We start from the raw sequence: 13,421 nt of genomic DNA on the forward strand, positions 1-13,421 counted from the left end.
TCCATGTTCAGTGTAGAGCCTGATGCAGGGTTTGATCCCACACCCTGGGATCATGACCTGAGATGAAATCAAGAGTCAGATGTTCAACCAGCTGAGCCACCCAGGAGCCCTTCTACTATTTCAATTTTTTTTTTTTAATTTCTTTTCAGTCTTATTTCTCCCCAGCATTTGTCTAGTTCTAACCTTTCTAACTGGAAAATGCCAGAAGGAACCAGAGGAAGGCAGAATATCTCCTTACTTCCCAGAGACCAAGCTCTATGTCTCTTGTTCTCCTGATTTCCGTCTCACTGATGATAAATGACCTCCACACACTGATTCATTTGCAAGCAATGACAAGAGACACAGCCTTCAGGTAGAGAACATTCCAAGTCACAGAATCCCTTTTAGTAGAAAAATGTAGCAAATGTAATAGAGACAGTCCACTGGCCTTTGAAATAGAGTAAACTAAAGCCTAAGAATTGTTAACTTCCACTGACATTCCTACTGGCAACTCAGGGTGTGAGCACTGCACTGTCGTGTTGGCTCAGCTCATCACTGACTTCATGCCCAGCCATGACTGTGCTCTGGGGTCAGAATAAGGGAAACCTCCAATACACCCTTTCCAAGCTGGAGAGCCTGGTGTATGGTAAACTGTGCTCACTGGAGTTTCCCTGGAAGTTCATCACCCAGGGTAGACAAGGGGAGTCCTGGATCAGAGATGAAGGATGGTTTATTGTTCACATGTTGGCTCACAGTCCTCTTGGAGCTCCCTGGGTGTAATCTGAAATCAGTCCCTATACAGGGAGGGCAGGGAGAGACCAAAGAAAGGCAAGCCACTCTAGGTTGGTAGATGACAGTTTTAGTAAAAAAGGGAACCTCCATATAAGGCTTGTCTTGGGTGATATAGCAAGATGAATGGATCCTCACATCTGCCCACTGCATCTTAAAAGTTTATAGAGGCCTTAACTGGGTTCAGTCACAGATACTATGTGGGTGTTTTCAAAACCACATCACCATCTCAAGGCTGTGTCCTTGGAGCGGGAAAGGCAAGCAGAACCCACATTCCAAGGACAGGGGAGGGGGTAAGGAGCCTCCAAGCGCTGGGATCCAGCTCACAGGTCAACTGGTGGGCATGTCTTTTTGATGACCTTTCCCAGCACTCACAGCAATCGCATCAGCCGGACCAGCTGCATTCATGCCAGTTCCCAGAGCCCCAGCTCCCAGGACAACACAGACACAACCAGGTGACACCTGCACCACAGTGGGTTAGGAGTCAGAGCTTGTGGAACCCACATCTTTTATAATGGACAGCAGACATGTTACAAAGAAGGACACCTTTAGCTGCACCTACCCTTTGCCCAGGCTGTTTGCTATATTCACGTCCTTGAAAAGATGATCCAAAACAAAGGCAGTCTATGCCTTGCTGTACAAGATCCAAGGAGTGTCATCTCCCAGCATACTTTAGTTGCTGTACAAAAATACGCACCATTATTCGTTCTGAATTACATGCATTTTAAAATAAATGGAGTCTTTAAGAAAATGTATCTTACATAAAATTCAACTCTGGTATTTCCTTACCAGGCTACTGAGCGTCAAAGCAAAGTAAAAACTAAATTTCACTTTAGACATTCTGAGTGTTTCTCCAGGCTGAGAAGTTATGAGAGAGAAGTAGTCAGTTAATTACATTTCCCTACCCAGACAGATTTTCATTTCTTGCTACTTTGCCACTAGAAAGGAGAAAAAAGAAATCTTAGGAAATGTGCATAATATAAAAACTATTAAAGATGAATTTATATTTACCTTGTAACAAGGAAAATATTACTCCTTGATTAATTTCTCCTTTTCTGCCTTCCTATGGGTGGAGCCTGAGGTGGAAGGTTTGTTTTTCTCAGCAGTGCTGTGGATGGGGGTGCAAATGAGTAGAGGTGTAAGGGGGCAGGGAGGGAAGCAAAGCGTGTGCAGAAAGGGAGAGGAAGAGGGGCGCCTGGGTGACTCAGTCGGTTGGGCATCTGACTTTGACTCAGGTCATGATCTCACGGCTCGTGGTTCGAGCCCCGCAATGGACTCTGTGCTGACAGCTCAGATCCTGGAACCTGCTTTGGATTCTGTGTGTCTCTCTCTCTCTCTCTGTGTCTCCCCCACTCATGTTCTCTCTCTCTGTCTCTCTCTCTCAAAAATAAATAAAGCTTAAAAAAAAAAAGGGAGAGGAAGGCTGAAGGGTGGGAGAGGGGAGAGGCACCAAAGGCAGGGCTGGACAAGAAGACACACAGAACCACCTTAGGAAGGCAGCTGAGAGAGGTTATGGTGGATTCTTCCTTCCTTCCTTCCTTCCTTCCTTCCTTCCTTCCTTTTTCTTTCTTTTCTTTCTTTCTTTCTTTCTTTCTTTCTTTCTTTGCTTCTTTCTTTTTCTCTCTCTAATTTTATTTAAACCCAAGTTAGTTAACATATAGTGTAATAATGGTTTCAGGACTAGAATTTAGTGATTCATCACTTACATATAATACCCAGTGCTCATCCCAACAAAGGCTCATCTCTCTTTAATGCCCATCACCCATTTAGTCCATCTCCCCACTCAACACCCTGCCAGCAACCTTCAGTCTGTTCTCTGTATTTAATGGTCTCATATGGTTTGCCTCCCTCTCTGTTTTTATCTTATTTTTCCTTCCCTTCTTCTATATTCATCTGTTTTTTTCCCTGAATTCCACATATGAGTGAATCATATGATATTTATCTTTCTCTGACTGAATTATTTTGCTTAGCATAATATACTCTGGTTCCATCCACATTGTTGTAAATGGCAAGATTTCATCCTTTTTGATCGTCGAGTAATATTCCAGTGTGTGTGTGTGTGTGTGTGTGTGTGTGTGTGTGTGTGTGTACCACATCTTCTTTATTCATTCATCAGTCAATGGACATTTGGGCTTCCTCCATAATTTGGCTATCGTTGATAGTGCTGCTATAAACATTGGGGTGTGTGTGCCCCTTCAAATCGGCATTTTTGTATCCTTTGGGTAAATACCTAGCAGTACAATTGCTGGGTCGTAGGGTAGCTCTATTTTTAATTTTTTGAGGAAACTCCATACTGTTTTTCAGAGTGGCTGCACCAGTTTGCATTCTCACCAGCAGTTATGATGGATTTTTTTAAATGTCTGCGGGTGTGATGTCAGTGGAACCCTTTCCTTCTTCTCTCCCTGAAACTTTATCCACATTATTTAGGGGATGCTTTTCAGGGGGTTTGGGGTTTTTTATTTTTTTTTTTAAATTTTTTTTTTAAGTTTATTTATTTTTGAGACAGAGAGAGACAGAGCATGAACGGGGGAGGGTCAGAGAGAGAGGGAGACACAGAATCGGAAGCAGGCTCCAGGCTCTGAGCCATCAGCCCAGAGCCCGACGCGGGGCTCGAACTCACAGACCGCGAGATCGTGACCTGAGCTGAAGTCAGACGCTCAACCGACTGAGCCACTCAGGTGCCCTGGGTTTGGGGTTTTTTAAAAGGTATGGCTACATAACCTTGGCCTTGAGGTATGGGATGACAGCAGAACCAGCCTGGGGAGCCCAGTCAGATTTCAGCTACAATATTACTTTTACCCCCCAAACACATCCTACTGGTTTACCTGTGCAGTGACAGGGAAATGCCAGGTCACTAGGCAGACACTCTGAAAAGGATTGCTCAGCTTCAGGCAAGGAACATAATCATCTGCAATGAATGAGGGGCTATTTGGGAAATATTTGTAAGAGAAGAGAGAAACTTCTGGAAGGCCCATCTTCTTCTCTCCCCACAGCTGCCCTCTGCTGGAGAGAAAGCATGCCACCTGCACTGACCATGTGGTACGTGTCCATTCTCAGTGCTCATTTTTCTCTCCTCTGTCACGACATTGAACACACTCAGTACCCATCACCACCCCTTTGAAACTCCCTCGCTCACATCAATAGTGGAATAACAACCGTGAGTATTCCATGAGTATCTGCTTGTGTCCAGCAGTGTGTTCACACTTTACACACATTACCATGCTGAATCTTCACAACTGCTCAAGCAGACGGCAGATGACATGTTCCTCACGTTCAGCTGAATAGGCTGAGCCTTAGCAAGCTCTTCAAGAGACTGCTGCAGCCGCTCAGAGGTGGAGCCAGGAGAGAAACAGCGTGGTCTCTGGCTTCAGGCTGGAGTGGTGGGTGCAGGGAACAGCAGAGAGGAATGGGGGTGCTAGGAGAGAAAAAGAAATACGGGCAGACAGATAGCAACAGGGTAGCTGCCGTCCTGGGACGCCCACTGTGCGTCAGGGCTTGACGGTACTACTTCCAGGCCTGACTATAATTCTGAGTCTGAGGAGGAAGCAGGCCCTGCAGGGGGGTAAGTGACCTAAACAGGGTCACAGAGGTGGCAGAGCCAGGTTTTGGCTCCAAAGCGGGTGCTCTTTGCCTGTTATCACCCTGTGGCCAAAAGGAGCTTTGCCTCCCATCTGGGTTCTGACAGGTAGCTCTGCCTCGTCCCCTGCCCCCCCACAGCCACCTTTGTCGCGTGGGCCCTGCACTGGTCTTGGCGGTAGCTCAGGGCACTGGGCACTGACCCACCTTGGATGGACTGTGCCAGGCCTCCTCGCCACCGAGGAGACCCTTCCAAGAACCTCACATTCCAGTCACCCACAGCACCTTTCCTAACCCTTTTCATTCCTCACTTTCTTTTTCACTGCCACATGCTCAGTAGCTCTCATTCTCCTTTGCAACACCACTTGATGTTGAAAAGGCTTTAAATGCACACTAATGGGGCACAATAACATCATCTGCCCTCAGTGAGGAATTATTGATTGTTTTGTGTAAAATATTAACGTGTCTTTCAGACCATTTATGTCAGACTACAGAGCTCATGATGCCTTCCTGATGCACCAACCACACTAAGACCTAGTTTAGTTTCTGGGAAAACATTGAGTATTTACCATGAACATTACCTTTTTCCCCTTCTCTCTTCATTTCTGTGACATGACCAGACACTAAGGAATAATGGCTATGGGTTGGCCATGTTAATGCATTGGCTATTTTTTCAGGATTCTGCCGGTCTGTTCATATACACAGCCATATTCTCCCATTAGTATCCCACTGGCCTGATTTTCAGCTGAGCAATTTAAATTCATTGACTCAATTGCTCCTGTCAAATTTCGTCTCTGATGAAATAAAAATGTACAAAGTTTTTGGCATGCGATCTTCCAAATGTTCGCCTGTTTTTTTTGTGGAAATGCGCACGATTGGTGGCAATGTAAGTGCAGGGTCAGAACAGGTGTGTTCCCTGGTTCCACACTGAGGGCCGGGCTCTGAGGCAAGATGGAGCCTCCCCACTGGGAGGTGGTCCAGGAGCAGAGGCCACAGTGCTTGCTCTCAGGGGCTTCTTTATATGCCATCAATCAGTCAATCAACATGGATGACCATTCTGAAGCCATGTAAGTAGTTGAGCAGTGCTCCCCAAAGTGTGTGTGGTGCATAGAGTTCATATTATATGTCATTAAGCCTTTTCTTCCTAAGCACACAGAGAGACCACACTGTATCTTGACAGATGAGACTACTGTGGCCAGGGCAGTATGGGGAACATCTAGGTCCAGCCCATAGAAAACTACCAACCAAGCTCCCCCATTCTCTCTCTCACTCCCCTAGCTATTTTGAAGACCACATGTTCCAGATGGTGAGGCTATAGGAGGGAGGAGGGCACTGGGACTCACGGCTGTACCCTGACATGAATGTTAACATTTTCATTGCATTAGGTCACTATTTCCCTAAGATAGCCAATCCTTTCCTGACTGTTCAGTTGTGTGCTATTTCAAACACTTATTAAGTTCCTTTTTTGTAATTGTTTCTTGCTCAAATAATTTGAGAAACTTTGGTTTAGACTTGTTTATTGAAGAACTTCTTAGAGACTTCATTATTCTAACATGGGTTGCGAATCTTCTACAGAGCTTTGACACGTTGACACTCCCTTATTTGACAATAGAGCCTTTTTTATGCAGGTATCTCATGGGAAAGAACATTCTGAAAAATATACTTGGGGGGAAATACTGCATTGTAGAATTGAACATGGTAAAAGTCTTTTAAAATTTAGAACAGAAAGAGGCACCACTCTGCCCCATGATGTGTCTTTGGATATGTCTGAGACAGTGCTCAGGGGTTTGGACGCTGCCATCTAATTACCATCTTTGGGGAGAAAGACAAAGACTTTAATTACAGAAATATACATTTCATAATGTATTTTCCAAAGTTTTCAAGTCCCTAGCTTGGCGCAGATCAAGAGAATGCCAATCAGCTGGTTGCCTGGGGCAGGAATGTCTACGTGGCACTAAATCATCATTAGAAGCACAGACAACGAAAGAAAAAAATAGACAAACTGAACTTCATCAATATTAAAAACTTCTGTGCTTAAAGAACACTATCAAGAAAGTGAAAAGTGAAAATGTTTACAAATTATGTATATTAAGGAACTAGTATCCAGTATGCATAAAGAACTTATGTACTTACAACTCAGCAATAAAAAGACAACCGAACTAATTAAGAAATGAGAATTATCTTTCCACAAAGAAGATACACAAATGGCCAACAAACACAGGAAAAGATGTTCAAGTCTTTAGTCATTAGGGAAATCAAAACCACAATGGAACTCCACTTCACACCGACTTAGGACGGCTATACTAAAAAAGATGGACAATAAAAAAGATGGACAATAACAGTAAAAAAGATGGACAATTAACAAGTATCGGCAAGGATGTGGAGAAATTGGAACTCTCATACACTGCTATTGGGACTGTAAAACAGTGGTGTAGCTGCTTTGGAAAACAGTCTGGCAGTTACTCAGAAAGCTAACCACAGTATGACCATATGACTCAGCAATTCTACTCCTAGGTACATATCCCAGAGAAATGAAAACATATCTATGCAAAAACTTGTATGGAAATGTTCATAACAGTATTTTATTCATAATAGCTAAAAAGTGGAAACAACCCAAATGTCCATCAACTGACGAATGGATAAACAGAATGTGGTGTATTCATACAATGGAATAGTCTTTGGCAATGAAAAGAACTGAAGTACTGCTACATGTTACAACAGGTATAAACCTTGAAACATTATGCTAAGTGAAATAAGCCAAATACACACAAAAAGAAGCCATATTTATATGACTCCATTTTTATGAAATGTCCAGAATAGGCAAATCTACTGACACAGAAAATAGGTTAATCATTACCAGCAGCTGCGGAGAGAGGCAGCAAGGTGCTAAAAAGGAAACCAGTCCAAAGTGGAGTCATTTGCCCCCTATGATAGCAAACCAAGATTTAATTACAGTTTCAAACTCCCCTAGAAATGTAGTCTTATCTGGTCAGTCAGGAATTTTCTGGTCAGTACCAATGAGGTAATCTATCACATGGGCCCTCTCCACTTCCCCCACCAAGGAAGATGAGGTAATCTGCACGATGAGACCCCATGTTCTTTCCCCTAAGGGAAAGTGACCTCACCTGAAATAATCTTTTCTTTTGCTAATACCTTTTGCAAAGATGTTCCTATAAACCCTCCTTCCTATAAAAACAGTCCATTTTGTACAACTCCTCAGAGCTCCATCCTATTTGGTAGATGGGATGCCACCCAATTCCTGAGTCACTTAATAAAGCCAGTTAGATCCTCAGATTTACTCAGTTCAATTCTTGTTCTTTAACAAGGGAATGGAGAATGGTTACTAATGGGTATGAATGTCTTTTAGAAGTGATAAAAATTATGGAATTAGATGGTAGTGGTGGTTGTACAACCTTCTGAATATACTAAAAACCACTGAATCATCTACTTTAAAAGGGTAAATTTTATGGTTCATGAATTATAGCTCAATAATAATTTTAAAAATCATTAGAATAAATGAGAAGTAGGGTGCCCACATGGGACTCTTCACATAATTGGCAAAATGTAAAATGCCCTGGCGGGGGGGAACCCACCCCCCACATCAATCAGTGTACCATTCCTCAGAAGCACCAACATCACTATGGAGCACTTTTGCACTGTGCGTGTGGATAACTGTCTTGTGCAGACCCAGCTCTGAGTTTGAGATTAAACATCTGACAAGATAATGCCAGGTAAAACAATGCCCAGATTAGTGCTGATAACTGGAGATGAGTGATTTATTACCTAAATTATAAACTCTTCAATATTTTTACCACTGAAATTGCCAGCTTCAGAATATATAACAACAACAAAAACAACTGGAGAACGAGAACTACAGAAAAGCAGGAAAGTGTTGCCACACACAAGCCAGAAGACAGAGCATGTAAACATAATCTGAACAGAACTGTGTGAGTGGGAATGATTTATGCTCTGCAGTAATGAATAACAGAAAAGCGGGGACATGAAAGACAGTTATTATTTTTTTTAAATTATTTCAGAGAGAGAAAGAGACAGCGTGTGTGAGCACTCACAAGAGAGAGGGGCAGAGGGAGAGACAGAATCTGAAGCAAACTCCATGCTGAGCATTGAGCCCAATATGGGGCTCGATCCCAGGTCTGGGATCATGACCTGAACGGAAATCAAGGGTCGGACTGGTGGCCGACTAAGCCATCCAGGCACCCCAAAAGATAATTATTAAAAAATTTAAATATTGCCAATGAGGGTATGACAATATAGAACTTGACCTGAGTGCTGTCCTCCTGGAAAACACCTATGGTTAAGAAGATTCCCTACCCTTTTGTGTTCTGAGAAACAGCTAACCTTTGATGGGGAGCAAGAATTCCTGTCTCCTTCAAGGTCCTTTTAGTAGGACTAAGAATCGAATTGACATGAAACAGATTCACAGGGGAAGATTTAATTTAACTGTGTATGTACAGGAAATCCACACAGACATGGAAATTCCAAAGATAGGTATAATGAGGTATAGATGTCATTCTGAATTAAGGGGAAGGGGAGAGGGGTCTGGGACTTCAAAGGGAAGGAGTGCAATTCACAGGACAATGAAACAGAGTAAATGTTTGTTAAACACATGTCTGCTGGGCCACTCAGAAACAAGAGGACACAGAGGACTTTGATCAAAGTGGCCTTGCTAGGTTCCTCCTCCCTGCCTACCACACCTAGTTCATAGTATGATGGAGTTATCTATGGTGATAGCTCCTTTCCTGAAGCAGGTCCTCTATCTAAATTCTTTTTAGGCAACTGAGGGGGAGGTAAAGAGCTTTTCCTGAATTTGCTGGGTTTTGGTTGTTTTAAATTTAAAATAATCTTCAAAGTGGCCCATCTTGGGGTGGCCCACCCTTGGCCACTACACCCTTATCACAAAGAACAACTCCTTTACATTAGAATTAGATAAGACTTGCTGTCCACTCTTTCTCTTGATGCCATAGGCCTGGTGGGTGATTCCCTGGTCTCCGTGCCTCCATAAAGCCCACGCCTCTCTCCTATATGCAGAGGCATTCCTCACCAACGAATGTTCTCCCTGTTGCTATAGCCTAAATAAAATCATCTCCTTACTTATCTGGCTCATTTTTGTCCTTCACAAGCATATAATAAATCCTTTATTATCAACATAAAGAAAGAGGTACACAGTTTTTATTAGTAGACAATCTGTTCTTTCTGCCCCCACTAAGAAAATGTTGAAAAAAACATTTAAAGAATGTCAGTTTGAAGGGATGCCAAATTATTCGCCAACCGAGGGTACCCACAGCTAGAGTTTGTCTTGACCAGCCAGCTCTGATAACAAAGACTGTGGAGCAGACTCCTTTGAAAAAAAAATTCACCCCTCTGTGATGACAAATCAAGGGAGCTTTTGTTTTTTTAAAGCAAAACCTCTCCAAGCACACCAGCTTAACATTTCTAGAGTAATCATCTACATTCCAGTATCTAGGGATACTTTTTCTCCCATCCCAGAGCTCTCCAAATGCCAAGTATCTAGATTTTCCTAGTTTTTTGGATACAAAGGAAAAAAAAATGTATATTTAGAACAAATTTTATGCCAGATGATCAGATTTTTTATCTTATTGCTATATCTTATTTTCTAATTTCTTTTCATACCTTGACTACCATATGTATATTGTATGCTCAGAGCCTTATAAATTATGGATGACAGATAAAATGGAAATACTCTGAGATAATCACAGTTCAGTAGTACCTTGAACTTTTGCACAGGGGCATTGGTGAACAGGTTCACTCTGGTCCATAAATGAGGCATATCACTGAATTGTCCTGATATTTTCACCAAGCTCTTCCATTCCTGATTCTTCCCAGGGATCTGCTGGGCAGCCTCAAAGCTGGACACACACCACCATCATGTCTTGGATTTATTTGGATTTTCCCCATGCTAAACCACAGGGGTTTCAGGCAACAACAAAAATGCTGCACTATTGAATATTCATGATCATTTCTTATGTTACCTGTCAGAAGGGGCTCTGATTTTGTCCTGGGCAAGATCTTGCTAGCTGGGGCAAAGCACTTTTGGAGGTTGATCAATCAAAGAAGCTGTTGACTCTGGAAAATCAGGGCTCAAAAAAAGTGTGATTTATCTTGGAAACTTCCTGGGGTGCCCCCGCTTCTCGGGTACAGGATACAGCTTCAGGTTAGTCCAATAACACCTGTTGTAATGATCAGAATGGAAGGAAAACTGACTGCTACAGTCCTTGGGTCTGTGGCTTTTGTGTTGCTGATGCACGGGGACAGGAAAGCCGAATCCTCTACCATCTTACTGCCTTACTGCCTTACTGCCTTACTGCCTTACTGTCTGCCTGCTGAGCTGTGTTTGTGTAGTCAGGTAGCAGAGGAAAAAGCAGTCCCGGCCCAGCGTCTCACCCACAGGTACGAAGAATGAGAGGTTGTGTGCTGTAGCAGAAAGATACTGAGCTGGGAGACCCAAGCTCTGTCCAGGGCTGTTACTTTTGGGCTCTAAGACTTTGGGCAAGTCATTTCTGTTCCTTGGGCCTATTTCCCCTCATCTATAAAAAGAAGGGATCTGATTCAGATAATCAAATGACCCTCTTCTAAATCTAGCTTTTGCTCACCAATCACTTTGGAAGTAATGTAAAAAGTTTAATTGACTTAAGAGGGTTCTTCTTCTTTTTCTTTTTTTTTTTTTTTGGAAGATTTTTATTTTTTAAGTAAACTCAACACTCAATGTAGGGGGCTTGAACTCATAACCCCAAGTTCAAGAGTCACATGTTCCAGTGACTGAGCTAGTCCAGCACCCCAAGAGGGTTATTTTTTTTTTTTAATGTTTATTTATTTTTGAGAGAGAAGGGGAGTGGAAGGGCACAGAGAGAGGGAGAGAGAGGATCCCAAGCAGGCTCTGTGCTGACAGTGCGAACACAGTTTGAACTTACAAACCATGAAATCATGACCTGCACTGAAATCAAGCACCAGACATTTAACTGACTGAGCCACCTAGGCGCCTGGGGGTTATTTCTAATAGTAGGAATATGGTTAGGCCTGGGTATTTCCTTTTTTTTTTTTTTTTTTTATGTTTGTTTATTTATTTTGAGAGAGAGAGAGAGCATGTGCGTGAGCAGGGTGGGGGCAGAAAGAGAGGGAGAAAGAAAATCCCAAGCAGGCTCTGCACTGTCAGCATGGAGCCCAACATGGGGCTCGATCCCACAAACCAAGAGATCATGACCTGACCCCAAATCAAGAGTCAGACGCTTAACCAACTGAGCCACCCAGGCCTGGGTATTTCTAGCAGGATTGTGCTTATCATTCTTCCAAGACATATTTATTGAGTACCCATTGGGCACTTGATAAAAAAATGATGAAAACAAAGATTCCCACCTTGCATGAAACTTACATCCTAGCAGAAAGAGACAGATCCTAAATAGTAAACATAGTAAATACAAAGTTATAATTATATAACAACAACACATTATTTATGTGGATAATTCCAGCAAAAGCACATCCAAGTACACACCCCAAACCAGCCTCCTGTGGAGAAAGCTGGTTTGAAAGTTTTAATAGTTACTGCTTTCTTTAACCAACTAACAATAGATAGTCCCCAACTTATGAAGGTTCAATTTAGGATTTTTTGACTTTATGATGGTGTGAAAAATATATGCATCAGCGGAAACATATTTCAAAATTTTACTTTTGATCTTTTCCACCCTAGCCTTCTGCAGTATAATACTTTCATGATGCTGAGCAGGCAGCCAGCAGCAGCTCCCAGGCGGCCCCACGATCATGAGGGTAAACAACAAATACCCTATGATGTTCAGTAGGTCAAGTGTGTTACATACATTTTCGACTTAGGATATTTTCAACTTCGGATAGGTTTATCTGGATGTCACCCTCTTACAAGTTGAGGAAGATCTGTAGATTGCCCTCCTGTGGAAAGCGGGGAGAGGGGGTGTCCAAGTGGCTCTGGATCCTTGCCCTAAGAGGTTTTTAAATTTTTATTTATTTTTATTTTTTGACATTTATTTATTATTGAAAGACAGAGAGAGACAGAGCATGAGCATGGGAGGAGCAGAGAGAGGGGAGGACACAGAATCTGAAGCAGGCTCCAGGCTCTGAGCTGTCAGCACAAAGCCCGATGCGGGGCTGGAACTCAAACTGCGAGATCATGACCTGAGCTGAAGTCAGAGGCTTAATCGACTGAGCCACCCAGGCGCCCCCTTAAGAGTTTTGTTTACAAGTTTAAGCTGGATTGTTAACAATTGTTTACAATTGTTTACAATTTAAGCTGGATTAAGTGAAAAGGGAGAATTTATGCTAAGGATCCAGAGATGTGTCATAGAACCCAAAGCTGGCCCCAGGACAGAGACAAGTTGCCTGGGGTGCACACTTGTAGGAGGTACTCAAGGTGCTTGCAAGGTCAGGGTGACACCTGAGAGAAGGACCTCAGTCAAGTGTTTGCATCCTGGGTTCTTCGCCCGACAGCAGCCCTGGTCACCTCCTGTGGCCTGGGTGTCTTCTTGCTGCCACACCACATTAGACATATTTAGGTAGCTGATATTCCACAATAAATGCATGCTGCTATCAAAAATGTTAAAGATTTTATAATTTGGTGTTAGAAATAAACATTATTTGACTTTGTTATTTTCTTTTCATATTTTGGAGGCTATAACATTTCTTTCCAGGACTGAAATGTTTTTGAGGGTCCTTGAGACCCTGTGCAGGCTCAGGGCCCAGTGCAGCTTCCCCTCTCAGCTCACCTTAAACTCTCAGCCAACCCGTTCTGATTGCTTCCTCCGCCAAAGGGCCCCAAGTGAAATCAATCTGATGGTATCTGATGGCCAGATTTGATAAAGGGGCCAGGTAAGAACCGGAGCCGCCTTGGGGACGGTTGGGAATCTCAAAGCAGACACACATTCTCCATTAGCTGCATCCGAGGAGACTAATTTCAGCAGGATCATTAAATGTTGATGATTCTGCAAATGTCTTTTTGTCTGTGTGTTGTGTGTGGTGGGGGATGTAGGGAAGGCTAGTTTTCCTCTGAAACAGAATTAAGCACTAACCAAAGG

Source organism: Panthera leo, chromosome A3 (assembly GCF_018350215.1).
Source record: "Panthera leo isolate Ple1 chromosome A3, P.leo_Ple1_pat1.1, whole genome shotgun sequence".
Lineage (NCBI taxonomy): Eukaryota > Metazoa > Chordata > Mammalia > Carnivora > Felidae > Panthera > Panthera leo.